We start from the raw sequence: 18202 nt of genomic DNA on the forward strand, positions 1-18202 counted from the left end.
ATAAAGGTTCCAAATTTTTCTGCAAGGGCAGCCATTTTGTGGGAGGGGATAAGTTGATTACCTCGACTCCAGTGTTTCACTGGTACTTAATTTATCGGCCCTGAAAGGATGAAAGGCAAAGTCAACCTCGGTGGAATTTGAACTCAGAATGTAGTGTCGGGCGAAATACTGCTAAGCATTTCATCCTGTGTGCTAACAATTCTGCCAGCTCACCGCCTGAATTATGATAATAATAATAATTATAATAAAAATTATAATAATAATAATAATAATAATCATGATGATGATAACAATTATGACATAAGCTTGTAAAAAGTGGTGATGACACATCGATTTTTTCACTTTAAACCATTTGTAATAAACAATCTTAACAGATTAAAAGAGAACAAGAAGAATGCTTATTTATTTGAATGATTGTAATACGTCCTAATAATGAATAATCCTTTCTAACTTTGACACAAGGCCAGCAATCTTGAGGTGGGAGGGGAAGTCGAATGCACAGACCACAGAGAGGATGAAAGGCAAAGTCAACCTCAGTAGTATTTGAACGCAGAACATAAAGCTGAACCGAATGAGAAGTAAAGACTGCTTCTTTTTTTATATTTTGTGCTGTTAATTACTAAGTTTTGTTTTACCCATAAAAATACTAATTTCTGATAATCGTCATGAAATTCTCTTTCTTTCTTGTGGTGAATATCATCATCATCATCATCATCATCGTTTAGCGTCCGCTTTCCATGCTAGCATGGGTTGGATGGTTCAACTGGGGTCTGTGAAGCCAGAAGGCTGCATCAGGCCCAGTCTGATCTGGCAGTGTTTCTACAGCTGGATGCCCTTCCTAATGCCAACCACTCCGTGAGTGTAGTGGGTGCTTTTTACGTGCCACCCGCACAGGTGCCAGACAGAGCTGACAAACATCCATGGACGGATGGTGCTTTTTACGTGCCACCGGCGGTTCTGAATATTCCATAACAGTCTTATTTTGGTTTTGTTTTATCTTTTACTTCAAAACTTGTTTCAGTCGTTGGACAGTGGGTTTGAAGGGTTTCTTTGGACAAATCAACATTAGTACTTGTATTTATGCCTAGTGCTTGTTTTATTGGTTTTGTTTACCCTACTGCTAAGTTACAGAAATATTAACAGGCCAACACCAGTTTTGTTAGGTGGGGGACAAACACAAGCATGAAGATGCACATATGCACATATATGTCATCATTATCATCATTGCGTGTTGTGTTCTTGAGCAAGACACTTTATTTCACGTTGCTCCAGCTGTAGAAATGAGTTGCGATGTCACAGGTGCCAAGCTGTATCGGCCTTTGCCTTTCCCTTGGATAACACTGGTGGCGTGGAGAGGGGAGGCCGGTATGCATGGGCGACTTCTGGTCTTCCATAAACAACCTTGCCCAGACTTGTGCCTGGGAGGGTAACTTTCTAGGTGCAATCCTACGGTCAGTCATGACCGAAGGGGTTCTCAGCAATATGTATGTATATATATGTATATATATATATAATAATAATAATAAAAGCGTATATATTTGGTATATATATATATAATATATATATATATGTATATATATACATATATACATGTATGTATGTACATATGTATATGTGTGTGTGTGTGTGTGTGTATGACAGGTTTCTTTCAGATTCTATCAACAAAACTATTTACAAAACTTTACTCAGCCCAGAGCTATAGTAAAAGATACTTGCCCAAGATACCACACAGTGGGACTGAACCTGAAATCATGTGGCTGGAAAGTAAGGTCCTTACCACACACCCATATCTGTTAATAACTAACAGTAATTATGTGAGATCACAAGAGTCCCAGGCTTATTCACCTCCCTATTTATTATAAGAAAGCAAATGAAATACCTTCATTAGAGAACAACTTCTGAAGTGTAAATTATGTCTACAGATCAGTGGCAGGTTGTAGATAAAATTAGTTGGGGTGCTGCTTCAGAAAATTTTTAGCCATTGTTTTAATATTGTTTAAAAGGAAACAAACATATAAAAAGAAAATTTATGCATAAACTTGATCAGTTTGCATTTTAGCCACTGCCAAGTAGTATGTTTAATTTGTTCACTGAACACTGCCCCAAATTCCGCCTTGTTTTTCAAAAAGCCCACCAAATTACAAAATAAGGGTAGAAAATCTGCAATTATTTTTCAAATCCTGGCAGCAATATTGAAGCTGGAAGCAGGATAATAACCTAATTCTACACTTTATCACATTCAAGAATATAAATATGTTTTTAAGCACAACACATGTGATGTCAAAAAGAAACACTACCTTCCACCCGGCACTATCATTCATGCTGTGCTCTCTCTCCCTAAGGTGCAGCTTCCTATCTCGGACATGTGAGCATGCACACAAAACCAAACACCACATTGCTGGAACTGTGAAGTGCACAGTTCTATCCAAGGATTTTTGTATTTTTTTCATAAACTATGGGATAGCTACTGACATTAAGCTTTAGGATTATATAATGTACAAGTATAAAGAAAGAATTAAAGAAAAAAGGACTCATTATATTGAATGTTATCGATAATATCGAGTGGAAATAGGGGTTACTACAGTTCCGCAGTGCCTATACACGAATCACCACTTCTGCAGATATATATTGACTCCTTGAAAAGTTATGGATTATAATACACATACATCTCTCTCAGAATTTTGTATCCTCATGTGAATGTTATATTATAAAATAAATGTTGTATTATATGGTTTTATTTATAAAATGCTTCCTTATACTGGTTACTAAACAAGTAATGGTTTGAAAGTAAAAACTAATTAATGCTTTGTGATATCAGTCCACACTCACATTGGTCTCTTTGGTGTTGAGTTGGAGAGACTAAACAGTATATGATACATAATGGCAAATAAGTGTATAATACAAAGAGACATGTAGAGACAAGAAGAGATAGTTATAAAGACAGGTGGAAAAAAAAATATGGTAGAAAGGTAGTAGTAAAAGTTGTATTACTTACCAACAGATATAAAATATTTGTCCCTCCTCTCAGAAGTCATCTGAAAAGTAACAACACCTACTTATCAGAATCACCAAAATTGGTTTTTCTATACATGAAGAAAAAGGGCAAAAATTACATAAGGCCTCATCAGACCAAGAGATCATCTCTTCCTTCCATTTGTTAACAGTTTGTTTTGTTTTTTCTCTTCTTAAGTTACTTATAACTGCCTTCTTTCACATATGTTGCACATCCAGATTTTCTGTTTCTATGTGGTGGCCATATAAATTCTAAAAGAAACACCTGACCAGAGAAGCACTTGAACCTAATGGGCACTGATTGCACTAGATAGCACCTGAGAACAAAGTCTATAAGAAAGGTGTGATAAGATAGACATGTCATATTACACAGGTTCATTCAAGCAAACTTTTACAAATCTATAAATTTATCTATCTATCTATCTATCTATCTATCTATCTATCTATCTATCTATCTATCTATCTATCTATCTATCTATCTATCTATCTATCTATCTAATGGCAAGACAAGTTTTGTCTCGTGAAAGTTTCAAAACAAGGTGGGTGAATATAGCAAAGATGGTGTGTGCAAGCGACGAAACCACTTTGAGCATGATCCTGTAAATCAAAAAAAGAGAGAGAGAGCACTTTGCTCTCATGTGTTTATTCCCTCCCTGCCTGAGATTACAGTGGTCTTTTCCGTAGGCTTTTCTTTCCAAAGATAAACCTAATCTTGTTGCTTACATTTAAAACATTTCTTCTGTGATACACGATCCCTTTTGATTGCTTTTCCCCCCCACCCCTTTTGATCGGAATTTTACTTTTTTTTCTCTTTCGCTTTTTCATTTTCGAAAAGAAAAGCTCTACGTTTGTATTTGTCCCCTCTGTGTTCAGCCCTGTGTGGCCAATAAAGAAAGTTATCTATCTATCTGTTTGTCTGTTTGTCTATCTATGTGTGTCTGTCTGTCAGTCTATCTATCTATCTATCTATCTATCTATCTATCTATCTATCTATCTATCTATCTATCTATCTGTCTGTCTGTCTGTCTATTTATCTATCTACCTATCTATCTATCTATCTATCTATCTATCTATCTCTCTCTCTCTCTCTCTCTCTATATATATATATATATATATATATATATATATTTATATATATACCTGTCTATCTATCTATCTATCTATCTATCTCAGTTTGTATGTTTGTACTTAGATAGATAGGTAGATAGATAGATAGATAGATAGATAGATAGACAGACAGACAGACAGACAGACAGACAGACAGATGTAAATGTAGCAAGTGTGTGTGTGTGTGTAGGTGCACAGGTTTTTGGGTCAGCAGATGTTTCATTGCAGTTTCATTGCTGGGGTTTCATTGCTGTTGAATAGACATCCACTGACCAACTAAATTTTTCATCAACTACATTCTTTTGTGAACCTTAAACACAACAATAACCAAATTTCTATATCATACCACGGCCCCAAACTGACACATAGCAAATTGATAAATATAAATATGGATATGAATACACACATATATGCACATGTACATGGATGCAGAATGTCCTTGCAGAATATGTACAAACAGACACTTACACACACCTCATTATGCATTTTCTTCATGTTGAAGTGTGTTCGAATATGCACATAAATGCACGTAATTGTGGAATTTCACAAATTTTACGCATATTTTGACATTAAACATGTTAAACTTGGACCATGGGGTTGTGAATTCATGGGATTCTATATTTATAAGTTTGTGTTTCATGTTATGTCATAAACATATGCATATATACACACATATATATATGCATACACTCACACACACACACATGCACATGCATATATATATATACACACAGACACATACACACATATATTTACATACATATCTACATTATGCATTTTGTTCATTTTTGCATGTGTGTACATAATTGCTCATATTTTCACATAAGTGCACATAAGTGTAGGGTTTCACATATTTTGAGGTTGAACATGTTAAACTTGGTCTGTGGATTGTGAATTCATGGAATACATGCATACATATATACACACATACATATATGCACACGCACACATACACATAAACATATATATATATACACACACATGCACACGTTCGTTTTGGGATCACCACTACTTTATTATCTCCCCTTATCTCTAGCTCTCCTGCATGACCCCTCTGTCCGGCATTCACCGGCTAGCCACTACACATTTTTATTTTCTTTCCTTGTTTCTTTCTGTGTTCCTTTCTGTGGAAGAGCATAGGCTCGAAACGTTAAAGACTTTTTCACTTCCTGAACGTTATACTAATACATCAGTTTGTCTACACCAACTATCTTCGTCTTTTGTTTTTTTGTGAATTCTCCCCCATATATATATATATATATATATATACACACACATACACATATACACATACACAGTTAAACCATGGATATAAAATCCTCTCAAAAGAATGTCAGCATCCAAATCTGCCAGTTTTATCCAGTGACAGTAAAAAACCAAAGATCTTAGTTTTGCATTGCTGGATATAGGAACAAATTATTTAAGGAACTGAAAAAGAAATTTAAGAAACTGATATATAAGTATCAATTTCTTTGAACATATTCAATTCTGTACAATATCAAATTCAAATTCCTTTGAGCTTGACATTGTACAGAATTGAATATGTTCAAATAAATATATACATCAGTTTCTCCATTTTCTTTTTTCTTTTACTTAAATAATATATATATATATATATATATATATATATATATATATATACACATATATATATACACACACTCACACACACACACAGATTGTGTGTGTGTTTGTGTCTGTATACACTTGCATGTACATGTGTGTGTGTAAAAAACTATAATATTAACAACTTTAATATCATCGGGGCAATATTATTCTTCAGTAACAGATATACCCTGTGTGGAAATTACCATTTCCTTGGCACTGATGCTCAATACTTCATCTTCACTAAAACAACAAGAAGTTTGACTCAATTAATGTCTGAGTGCTGGCATGATTATAAGTACAATATAGCAAAAAAGCTAATAAGCACCAACCGATGCCAGTAGCCCCTAACTGGCTCCTGTGCTGGTGGCATGCAAAACGCACTATCTGAACATGATCGTTGCCAGGCCCACCTTACTGGCTTCTGTGCCATGCCAGTGGCATGTAAAAAGCACCCACTACAGTCTCGGAGTGGTTGGCGTTAAGAAGGACATCCAGCTGTAGAAACTCTGCCAGACCAGATTGGAGCCTGGTGCAGCCGCTGGCTCTCCAGACCTCAGTCAAACTGTCCAACCCATGCCAGCATGGAAAACAGACGTTAATCGATGATGATGATGATGATGATGATAGCCAAACTCAACAGAATTATCAAACTAAATTGAGAACGCAAATAACTAAGCAACAAGGAAGTCCATAAATTACTGTTTCACTTGTAAGACAAAACGAAAGTCATGATATGATGACTCACAGTTAAAACCTAACTGTGAATGATAGCCATTCTTCCAGTAAGTTCCCTCTGCCCAAGGTCAGTGTCATGAAACTCTATATGATTACTGTAAGAGGAAACATTCTGTATAGATTTTATTCTTTTATTTTTTATTCTTTTACTTGTTTCAGTCATTTGACTTTGGCCATGCCGGAGCACAGCCTTCAGTTGAAAAAATCGACACCAGGACTTATTGTTTGTAAGTCTAGTACTTCTTCTATCAGTCTTTTTTGCCAAACCACTAAGTTAGGGGGATGTAAACACATATTATATATATATATATATATATATATATATATATACAATGGACCGTTGCCAGTACTGCCTGACTGGCCCTCATGCCGGTGGCACACAAAAGCACCCACCACACTCTCGGAGTGGTTGGCGTTAGGAAGGGCATCCAGCTGTAGAAACTCTGCCAGATCAGACTGGAGTCTGGTGCAGCCATCTGGCTCACCAGTCCCCAGTCAAATCGTTCTACCCATACCAACATGGAAAGCAGATATTAAACGATGATGATGATGATGATGGGCTTCTTTCACTTTCCATCTACCAAATCCACTCACAAGGTTTTGGTCAGTCCGAGGACTGAACCTGGAACCATGTGGTTGGTAAGCAAGCTACTTACCACTCAGCTACTCCTGTGCTGCATATAATAATATAATACAATCACCATCATATAAAATATATATATATATATATATAAAGTTAATCCAAGCAAGAAAACACAAAAAAGAAAACACAAATAAACAAAAAAAACACAGCAACGCGAGGACGTGGAACAAATAAAGTATTATTGGACGCTCAGGAAAGAAGAGAAGAAGGAGGGTTTAACGTTTCGAGCGGAGCTCTTCGTCGGAAATATATATATATATTGATCAATAGACCTATTGAGTAAACCTATCTATAACGACTACTAGAAACAGCTGTAAGCCAAATTTGCTCAAATAAAGGAATTATATGTAATGACCTTTACTTTTAACTTGTTTCTTATATATCGCTCTGTAAAAACCATTTTATCTGAAGCTCATCCATGGATTTACAATATAGAATTGTGATGAACCATAACGTGGGACCCTACCAAAAGATTACTTGGAGTTCTTCCCTAATCTGAGTAATATTGTTAGCCTGGTGGGTCAACAGAGGGCTTATGAAGTATTTTGCCTGGATTGATAATCCCATAATCCCTCACTATTTGTTCTGTGTGTGTGTGTAGATAGATAGATCGATAGATAGATAGATAGATAGATAGATAGATAGATAGATAGATAGATAGATAGATAGATAGATAGATAGATAGATAGATAGATAGATAGATAGATAGATAGACAGACAGATATAGATGTATATACTTATTATTTTTTTACTTTTTCTCCTCCTCCATTTTCTATAATTGTTTATGGTATTTTTCATATTCTTTTTACTTACTCTGACTGCTTTTTATGAATATGGTGACAAAATTCTTCTTCAAAAAATATCTTCCATTGTTTCACCATTTTGCAGAAGGCAATGGGAAATCACTCAAGTATTCGTCCCAGGTCTAATTATGGTAGCCAAAGTTCCAGTAATCTATGTAATAGTGACAGAGAAGGATAAGGGCCCTTCCAAGTCGTATAGAAAGTGCCGAAGAAGGTTCACATGCACAAGACCTACCCAAGTACAGGCCACCACTAGATTAGAAAACAAGCATCATAGGAATGTATAACGTAGCTCTTCTCATACCTATATCTACCTGTCAATCAACCTATTTCTAAACACATACATGTGCATGCACATACTCATGTGCACACACACACACACACACACACACACACACACACACACACACACACAAGCACACACATAGATGCTACATGTTCACATATGCACTATGTATTAGCACAACACTGCATAAAATGAGCGAACAAGAAGGTATTTCTGTAACAGCTCAACCTACAAGGAATAACAACCAACTGTTTTTGAAAATTGAAGAATACAATACATTGTATAATTTGGGGTACATCTGAAAGTACGTCACTGGTTACAGCTGGAATTTCTTTCATCAGAGGTTTACTTCATTGGGATTGCCTCGGACTATACCTATTTCAATGTTCATTTATTATCATCATCATCGTTTAACGTCCATTTTTCATGCTAGCATGGGTTGGATAATTCAACTGAGGTCTGGAAAGCCGCTGGCTGCACCAGCCTCCAATATGATCTTTCAATGTTTCTACAGCTGGATGCCCTTCCTAACACCAACCACTCCGAGAGTGTAGTGAGTGCTTTTTACATGCTAGTCAAGTGGCCCTGGCATTGATCACATTTGGATAGTGTTTTTTACATGCCACCAGCACAGGAGCCAGTTAGGGGGCACTGGCATCGAAGGAGGCACATCTTTATTTCACTTTCATGCCCACTTTGCACAGTCAAAAGCAGGCTTGAAGTAAAATAAAGGTGCTTACTCAGAGTGTTATGTGGATATACACAACACTCTGAATAAAATATAAACTTTTTATTTATTGTTTAATCCAAATTTGCCCATCACTAAAAAGAAATTAATCTAAAAATGCAGTCATATATACAGACAGGAATACATACAGAAGCACATACATAGTATACATAATATCTTATATTTAAGATTTTTATAAAGCTTAAAGAAGAATAAGGGGCAAAAGCCCTTTTCTCTCAAGAACTTTATATAAATATTTATTCCCCTCTTCATCTGGGGAGAAGGAACAGTCAACTAACCCAATCCCTATACTTGACTTCTACTTTATTGACTTCTGAAAGGGGAAATGCAAAAAGTCAACCACGACATAACTAGAGTAAAGCAATGCAACAAAATACAAGGCAAATTTACTGATTTTCAGTCAAGTCTTCTATCTTATTGTTTTTTTGCTTAGATATGAATGCAAACTCTTCAATTGTTCTACATTTTCTAGGTTAAGTTCTGCATTGAAGAAAGCTCCCGAGGTCCCTGCTGATATCTATTTATTTACTGTAATAGCTTGTGTATATATCCTAAAAGAAATAAATACATACATACATACATACATACATACATACATACACACACACACACCACACACACACACACACACACACACACACACACATATATATATATATATATACATACACACATTCAGATAAGCATTTAAACTTGTTCAAACAAATTTCTGCACAGTATATAACATCATGGAATTGAATATAGAAAAATTTGACCTACTTTGTTTAATTCAGGAAATAGTTTAGGATACTAGCTTTACTTTCTTCTAACTAGGAACCCCTTGTATCATCAAGTATCAAAGTTATTATAAATCTGTGAATTATTCTTTCTGAAAACCTTGAGTATGGTGAAACCCATATAATCACCATACAAGATACTGCTGAAAGAAAACTATGTTTTTTGGCCTTCCAGAAAGATTTGGCGAAAATAGAAATCTGTTAGAATTGTCTTGAACTTTTTACCTGGCCATCTCTGAAGTATTTCTCTCATGTGGTGTGGTCACACAACATCAAGAAAGTCATCATGAAAATTCAAGTCCAGCAAAGATCATCCACTGCAAAAATCAATAGTATGGTTGCTTTAGAACCAATGGAACCATAAAATGTGTAAACTATATATCTAATGATTTCTACATTAGATCTATAGTTTCTTCCATTGAAGCATAATCATGTTATTAGTTTCACTCTGGGAAAGCTATACCACAAAATGTAAAAAAAAAATCAATTGAATCATAGAACTCTGGAAAATCTAAGTCCTAATAAATCAATACAAAGTAATCTATAAGCACTTTGCCTCAATTAACCCTGCTCAAATCCCTTGACTGCTAAACCTAATAAACATCGCATAGATTATGATCCAAACAGGTTCAAACTTCTCTTTCAAATTTCCAAACAAATCATCCTTCTTTCTTCAATAGAATCAAAAGTTTTAAACTTTAAATGCAATATATTTTGTTTTTGGATTTGGGTTGTAAGATTCTTTATATGAGTTTGTGTGTTGAAGCATATTCTGTTGTGTCTGGGGAGAGTCATTCTCTTTTAGTGCCTTATTATTTAACACACTCACCGGTAAAATTTCCACTTATTTCATCTTTTTATTTTCCTAAACTTTGAGTATCTCTACCATTTAGGGTTTACCCTCAGGTAAGAAACCGTGCATCTGTGGTACAGCTTGAATTCAAACATTTCTTGAGACATTTTTACACAAACACATAGATATTACATATATGGCTAAATAATACATATATAGCTAAACACCGTACATATATAACTAATACAAAATATATATACTTATATACATACTTACATGCCAAATACATACATGTAAATACATACACACAGACATACATGACTTATACATAACTAATACATACAGGTATACAAAATTAATTAAATATGTATGACAATACATATTTGTTGTTATATTTTGGTAAGGAATTAATTACCTCATATATATATGTATACAGCATTCACCAAGCATGCTATAATGTGAACTCCTTCTATATCACTGTTTGGTTTATTCAAATCAATGACTTTTTCAAATATCCGTTGTATCCAAGAAGAAGAGAAAAACCCGAAAGTTCAATACAGCAAAGGTGAAAATGTTCCAAAGAACTTTTTTAAACTTTGAATATTTCAACCTATTCAATCTCATTTATATAACCTGTCATAAGGAAATTTATCACCATGCTGAGTGTACTCTGTATTGTTACGTCATGCTCAAAGATACATAGGATATATCTGTATGTATGTATGTATGTGTCTGAGTGTTTATGTGTATGATTTCTTCCTTGATTAGGAAGTGTGATAGGATCAACTCAGGTCACCTTATCAATTGCATAAAGTCACAATCGCTGTGAGATCAAACTATTTATTTTTTGTTTTACTTTTTTTAATTATTTATTTTCATTTATCATTTTTTTGTTTAACCTGTCATTACTAGCAAAAATTTGATAAATATTTGGAATTATAAAAGATTTCTTTTTATTTTTACATATATGTGTATGCTTACATATGTTATTTTTCTTAATATTAAGGAAGCTGTGCAGCATACCTACAAGTATGTATGAGGTGTATAGTGTACTGAGGCTTGAATTTGTATACATACATGTGTATGTATTTATGAATGCGTGTATGTGTATGTGTATATATATATATATATATTGTTGTATTTCGGAATGGTCATTTTGCCAGTTTAGCCAATCTTGCACAATAAATATATAAACGTATATATATATATATATATATATATATATATATATGAAAAACAAGTCAAGATAGAAAATGCTAAAATATATTTATAAAGAACATTTCAGTACCAGTTTCGGTCATTTTGAGACCTTTTCAACTGTAACGATTAAATAATTAAATTTAGAAAAATTGAAAGAAAAGTTTTTTTAAAAGATGATTTGTTTGACCTCGAACCCACAAGTGTAAACGAGAGAGACAGAGAAAGGCAGAAACAAGGAAAATGCCACTTATATTTGAACACTATACAAATATTCTTTTAAAAAAACTTTTCTTTTAAATTTTCTAAATTTAATTATTTAATCGTTACAGTTGAAAAGGTCTCAAAATGACCAAAACCGGTACTGAAATGTTCTTTATAAAATTATTTTAGCATTTTCTATCTTGACTTGTTTTTTCATATATATCAACTCGTGTGTTCCATTTCATCCTTATACACACACATATATATATATATATATATATATATATATATTATAAAATCCATTCTGTCTGTCTGTGTGTCTTCTAGAATCTCAGGCATCCTCCATCCGATTGCGCTCAAATTTGATATGTAGATACTGATGGTATCAGGGCGTGTATAAGTCTTGAAAAAATTACAAAAATTGATTCCAGGTGAGAATGCGATCGATAAAGCCGTGGGAATGTGCATTTGTAAGCGCAAGAACATCAACTGTTGCGATCAATACCACGCACATGCGAGAAAAATGTATGTGCAGTTTGTGCACAAAAAGCTGGCCTGTTTAGTGTCTCAAATTTAAGTTAAATCAGTGTTTCTCAAAGGAGAGGCCTATGGGACGGTCAGACAAGTTGCTTTGAGAAAATTTGGTTTAAATGTTTGACAACTCAGCACCGTCCATTGGATGGGGGCGTTTTGCTCATATATGTATATATATATATATTATATTAAATTAGAGATAAAACCACTATTAGGCAAATCAAGCAGTGAAAATCATAACCCAATACATAGAAAATATAATATAATATATATTTATACTATAAAATTGAATTTAATCCTAAATCTAATTTTTCCCTGTAAGTTTGGATTTACTCCCTAATATTATTATTATTAATTTATATATATGTATATATACAATGTGTGGGTGTGTGGTGAGTGTGTGTATGTGTTTGTTTATATATGTATGTGCATATATATATATACATATATATATATATATGAGGAAAAGAAAAAAATAGAGAAACTGACATACAGACATTTTAAAATATTTTAAAATATTCAAATCCTTATAATGAAATTCAAGTACTACAGCCATTTCCATATCCAATTAGTTCAATTACAGAAATTAAATTAAATTAATTAAATTCATTTGATTTAAATTTTCATGTTGAAACTGGTTAATTGGATATTTCATCCAGGAAGAAATTTTCAAAAGAGAGTTACATTTTAAGAGTCTGTCATAGGACATCAAACACTTTGAAATATAACTCCCTTGTGGGAAATTCTTCCCTGACGAAATACCCAAATAACCAGTTTCAACATGAAAATTTTAATTAGATTAAATTAAATTAATTTAATTTAACTTAATTCAGTTTCTGTAAGTGAACTAATTGGGAATTGAAACAGCTGTAGGACTGGAATTTCATTATATGGATTTGAATATCTTTAAATAAACTGATGTCTGCATGTCAATTTCTTCATTTTCTTCTTTTTCCCATTCATAAATATTTTAAATACATCATTATCATCATCATCATCATCATTTAACGTCCGCTTTCCATGCTGGCATGGGTTGGACAGTTCAACTGGGGTCTGGGAAGCCAGAAGGCTGCACCTGGCCCAGTCTGATCTGGCAGTGTTTCTACAGCTGGATGCCCTTCCTAATGCCAACCACTCCGTGAGTGTAGTGGGTGCTTTTTACGTGCCACCAGCACAGGTGCCAGACGGGGCTGGCAGACGGCCACGATCGGATGGTGCTTTTTACGTGCCACCGGCACGGGGACCAGACGAAGCTGGCAATGGCCACGGTCGGATGGTGCTTTTTACATGCCACCGGCACGGGGACCAGACGAAGCTGGCAACAGCCACGGTCGGATGGTGCTTTTTACGTGCCACCGGCACGGAGGTCAGTCGGGCGGCGCTGGCTACGGCCACATTCGGATGGTTCTCTTACGTGCCACCGGGCACTGGTATCACAGCTACAAATTCCATTGATGTTGATAGATTACGATTTTGATTTTGATCTTGATCTTCAACATAAATGCAAAACTAATTTATTTAGTTTTCACTGAACACTGGTATAAACCAGAGAATTAGGATGCTAGCATCCCTTAAAGGATTATAGGTCCTTGATACAATTATATATACATATAAGAGAACAAAGTGTACGTATGTCGCTATATACATATATATATATATAAAATGCAAAATGGGACAAGAACACAAAACATCCGGACAACTAAGTGATACAAAAAGGGACAACAAAACATCCAGATAGATGATACAAAAAGACAAGGACGGGTCATTCGAAGCTTTCTATCCTCAGTCAAGAACCAGATCATCCACACAATTTCAGCTGATTAATCTTAACATCAAGATTTATTATTTCACACTCTCTGGAATGTTTATAAAATCCTTATAACATCAACAACCTCCAATTCTCACCAAAAACACATAAAGTGTGCATGCGTGTGTGTGTGTGTGTGTGGTGTGTGTGTGTGTGTGTGTGTGTGAAATATGATGTGGGAGCATTTTGTAAAGCAAGGACATCTAGAACAGATTCTGGAACAGGGGCTGTGCAAGCATATCCCCTAAATTTGCTGTGTGTTTTTTTTTTTTTAATTTTAGTGGTGGGGCAATGAAAACGCTTTGAATATCCTCCTGAAAATCTGGGTTTGCACACCCTAAGCAAATTTCCTTCCCACACTTATAATCTAGAACCCATTTTTACATATAACTGTGTGATGTTGAACGTCCACAAACAAGTGCAAAAATTTATAAGTGCTACTGAGATGTGGTTCTTTCGATGAATGCCAAAGTTCTCGACACAGATTGAGTAAAAATATGTTAGTTCTTAAACAAGAAGAAACCAGCAGAAATCTTTTTAAGAAAGCAATTGATTAAGTTCATGAGACATTACATAAGATGATAAAAATAGAACCCTTAGTTGTTGAGATCCCCTTCAGTCATAACTGACCTTGGGATTGCATTTAGGAAGTTACCCTCCAAGGCACAAGTCCGGGCAAGTTTGTTTATGGAAGACCAGCAGTCAGCCATGCATACCAGCCTCCCTTCTCCACGCCACCAGTGTTATCCAAGGGAAAGGCAAAGGGGCCGATACAGCTTGGCACCTGTGATGTCGCAACTCATTTCTACAGCTGAGTGAACTGGAGCAACGTGAAACAAAGTGTCTTGCTCAAGAACACAACATGCAGCCCGGTCTGGGATTCAAACTCACAACCTCACGATCGTGAGCTCGACGCTCTAACCACTGAGCCATGCGCCTTCACAGAACCCTTAGTGACAACTGGAAAACTGAAAGGATGAATATGACAAAGATACTCCTTTTTTTACTTTGTAGAGGTTTTGAGGGAGTTCAGGAAGGGATTTCATTACCAGAGCACTTGCACCAGGACAATGCACCATTCCACAATTCCATCCTAGTAACCAACTAATTAACAGAGATAGGCTTGAAAACTGTGCCTCATCTTCATTACAGCCCAGACCTCACTCTCTGTGACATTTAGTTGGTTCCTCAAGCTGATGGAGAAGATGAAGGATGCTGTGACAAGGATCCTGGACACCTTCATTTTGGAGGACTTCTATGGGGTCCTTCATGATGTGGTTGGAACACTACAACAACTGCATTGAAATCAGATAATCCTGCTTTTGTAGGAGATTAGAGTCTTGTACTTCTTTGAAATTTATAAATGCCATTCCTGAAAATAATGTTCCAAAACTTCAAGAATGCACCTTGTATTAGGAAGAAGAATGACAAGATGTGGTTTTGGTGACTTAACAGTATTTAAAACCAGACAGAGAACAATGAAGCTTCTTTTATTCTTTTACTAGTTTCGGTCATTTGACTGTGGCCATGCTGGAGCACCGTCTTTAGTTGAGCAAATCAATCCCAGGACTTATTCTTTGTTAGCCTAGTACTTATTCTATCGGTCTCTCATGCCGAACCACTAAGTGATGGGGGTGTAAACACACCAGCATCAGTTGTCAAGCGATGTTGGGGGCACAAACACAGACATACAAACATACACACACACACACACACACACACACATACACACACACACACACACACACACCACACACACACCACACACACACACACACATACACACAACACACATACACACACACACACACACACACACACACACACACAAATATATATATATATATATGGCAGGCTTCTTGCAGCTTCCGTCTACAAAATTCACTCACAAGGCTTTGGTCGGCCCGAGGCGATAGTAGAAGACACTTGCCCAAGGTGCCACACAGTGGGACTGAACCCAGAACCATGTGGTTGGTAAGCAAGCTACTTACCACACAGCCACTCCTGCACCTATCGGTCTCTCATGCAATATTTTTTTTAAATATCCCATAAATAATGTGGTTTTTTCAACTGCATATACTAAAAGTCAGAGGGGTATGGGATAAACTACCCAAGTTTATCTAAGGACTACATCATGCTCCATTGTCTAGTTGCACATGGTTTCTGCAGCTGGATGCCCTTCCTAATGCTAACCACTACAGTGTATACTGGGTGCTCTTTTTTCAAGCTGTCAGTATGAGTGAGGTCACTATGCACCTTGCAAGACTGTGAACCCTGAAGGGGAAGATTTATGCTACAAGATGAGGGGTAAAAGTATGAGAAGAGGTCAGAACAGATTATCATCATCATCATTTAATGTTCATGTGTATATGTTAGTGTGTGGGGGGAAGGGTGCCCATGTGTCTGCACATATTTGGATTAGTGTATGTCCACAAATGTCTGTGATATACATCTATATATCCAAGTGCATATGTGTGAATTAGTGTCTATATATGTATGTATGTATATATGTCACTTCTATTTTTTATGATAACCAATTTTGCATGATAACTTTGGCACTCTTCTATTTATTTCTCTATAACTTCTGGAGGAGTTACCTCAGTCCTATATAATAATAATAATAATAATAATAATAATAAAGGCATGATAAAAAAATATACAGACAAATACATAACAAAAACACCAGGACTTACAAACACATATAACATACAGAAAATTGCACTACTAGGCACTGCACACATCCTACGCAAAACACTAACCATCAGAGCATCACAACAAATCACAGCATATACCCAAGGCACACAGAGCTGTGCTCGGTACTGAAGTGAAAGCATGCTATAAAAATAAAACTACTGAATAATAATAATAATAATAATAAAATAATAATAATAATAATAATAATAATAATGAAATTATTATGTATAGTGTTCGAGTGCACTACAACTCATCAAAGGTGCATATATAGTACATAGAATTCTGTATAAAAGTCAGGAAAGTGAACAGGGTATGAGTCAAGATATACATGTGTGCATGTGTATGAAAGGGGTGGATATCAGGTGTAGCATTGGCGAATTTCAGGAAGCATGGAGGTTTTAAAGGATGCAATATCTTGGCAGGTTTCTTTCAACTAGGTTTATACCAATTTTTCAAGCATTAGATTAATGTCTTGTCCACATACCAGTAATTTTTCAAACGGAGATCACAGGGTCACAAAGAAATACAATTTCAGGAGGAAAGGGCGTAATAACATTGTTTAGAAGGGTGCACTTCTTTTCTTGATTGGGGTACGTGCCCCTCAGGCCCTCCCTAGGGTCTGCCCCTGTAGTGGGTAATATATTTGGCTGATGAGGTCATGAGTTTGTTCCCTGGTGGTGTATTGTATCCTTGAGTGAGAGGCTTTATTTCATATTTCTTTATTGCCCACAAGGGGCTAAACAAAGAGGGGACAAACAAGGACAGACAAAGGGATTAAGTCGATTACATCGGCCCCAGTGCGTAACTGGTACTTAATTTATCAACCCCGAAAGGATGAAAGGCAAAGTCGACCTCGGCGGAATTTGAACTCAGAACGTAACAGCAGATGAAATACTGCTAAGCATTTTGCCCAGTGTGCTAACCTTTCTGCCAGCTCTCTGCCTTATTTCATGTTACTGCACTCCACTCAGCTTGCAAAAATGAATTGTACCTGTAATTCAAAAGGGACAATCTTGTCGTATTCAGTGTGTCATGCTGAGTCTCTCTCAGAGCGACATTAAGGGTACACGTGTCTGTGGAGCGTTCAGCCACTTGCACTTAAATTTCATGAACAGGCTATCCCATTGACTGAATCAACTGGAACACTCATTGTCATAACTGACAGGGTGCCCAGCCCCATACTTAATTAAGTGATACTTACAAAATATGAACTGTGAACCTCTCTTGGTTGTTTAGTACGTCATTGACACATCTG

The 18202-nt window shown here is 35.7% G+C and overlaps 1 long non-coding RNA gene across 1 annotated transcript; it reads right to left on the minus strand.

The window, feature by feature from the left end:
- Positions 1-2991: 2991 nt before the first annotated feature.
- LOC118763617 lies at positions 2992-11112 on the minus strand. The gene is made up of 3 exons (XR_004999378.1): positions 10927-11112; positions 9944-10035; positions 2992-3035 (listed from the first exon to the last, which is right to left on the minus strand). It is a non-coding gene; the product is annotated as an uncharacterized LOC118763617 (long non-coding RNA).
- Between the last annotated feature and the right edge of the window lie 7090 nt (positions 11113-18202).

Source organism: Octopus sinensis, linkage group LG5, assembly GCF_006345805.1.
Source record: "Octopus sinensis linkage group LG5, ASM634580v1, whole genome shotgun sequence".
NCBI lineage: Eukaryota > Metazoa > Mollusca > Cephalopoda > Octopoda > Octopodidae > Octopus > Octopus sinensis.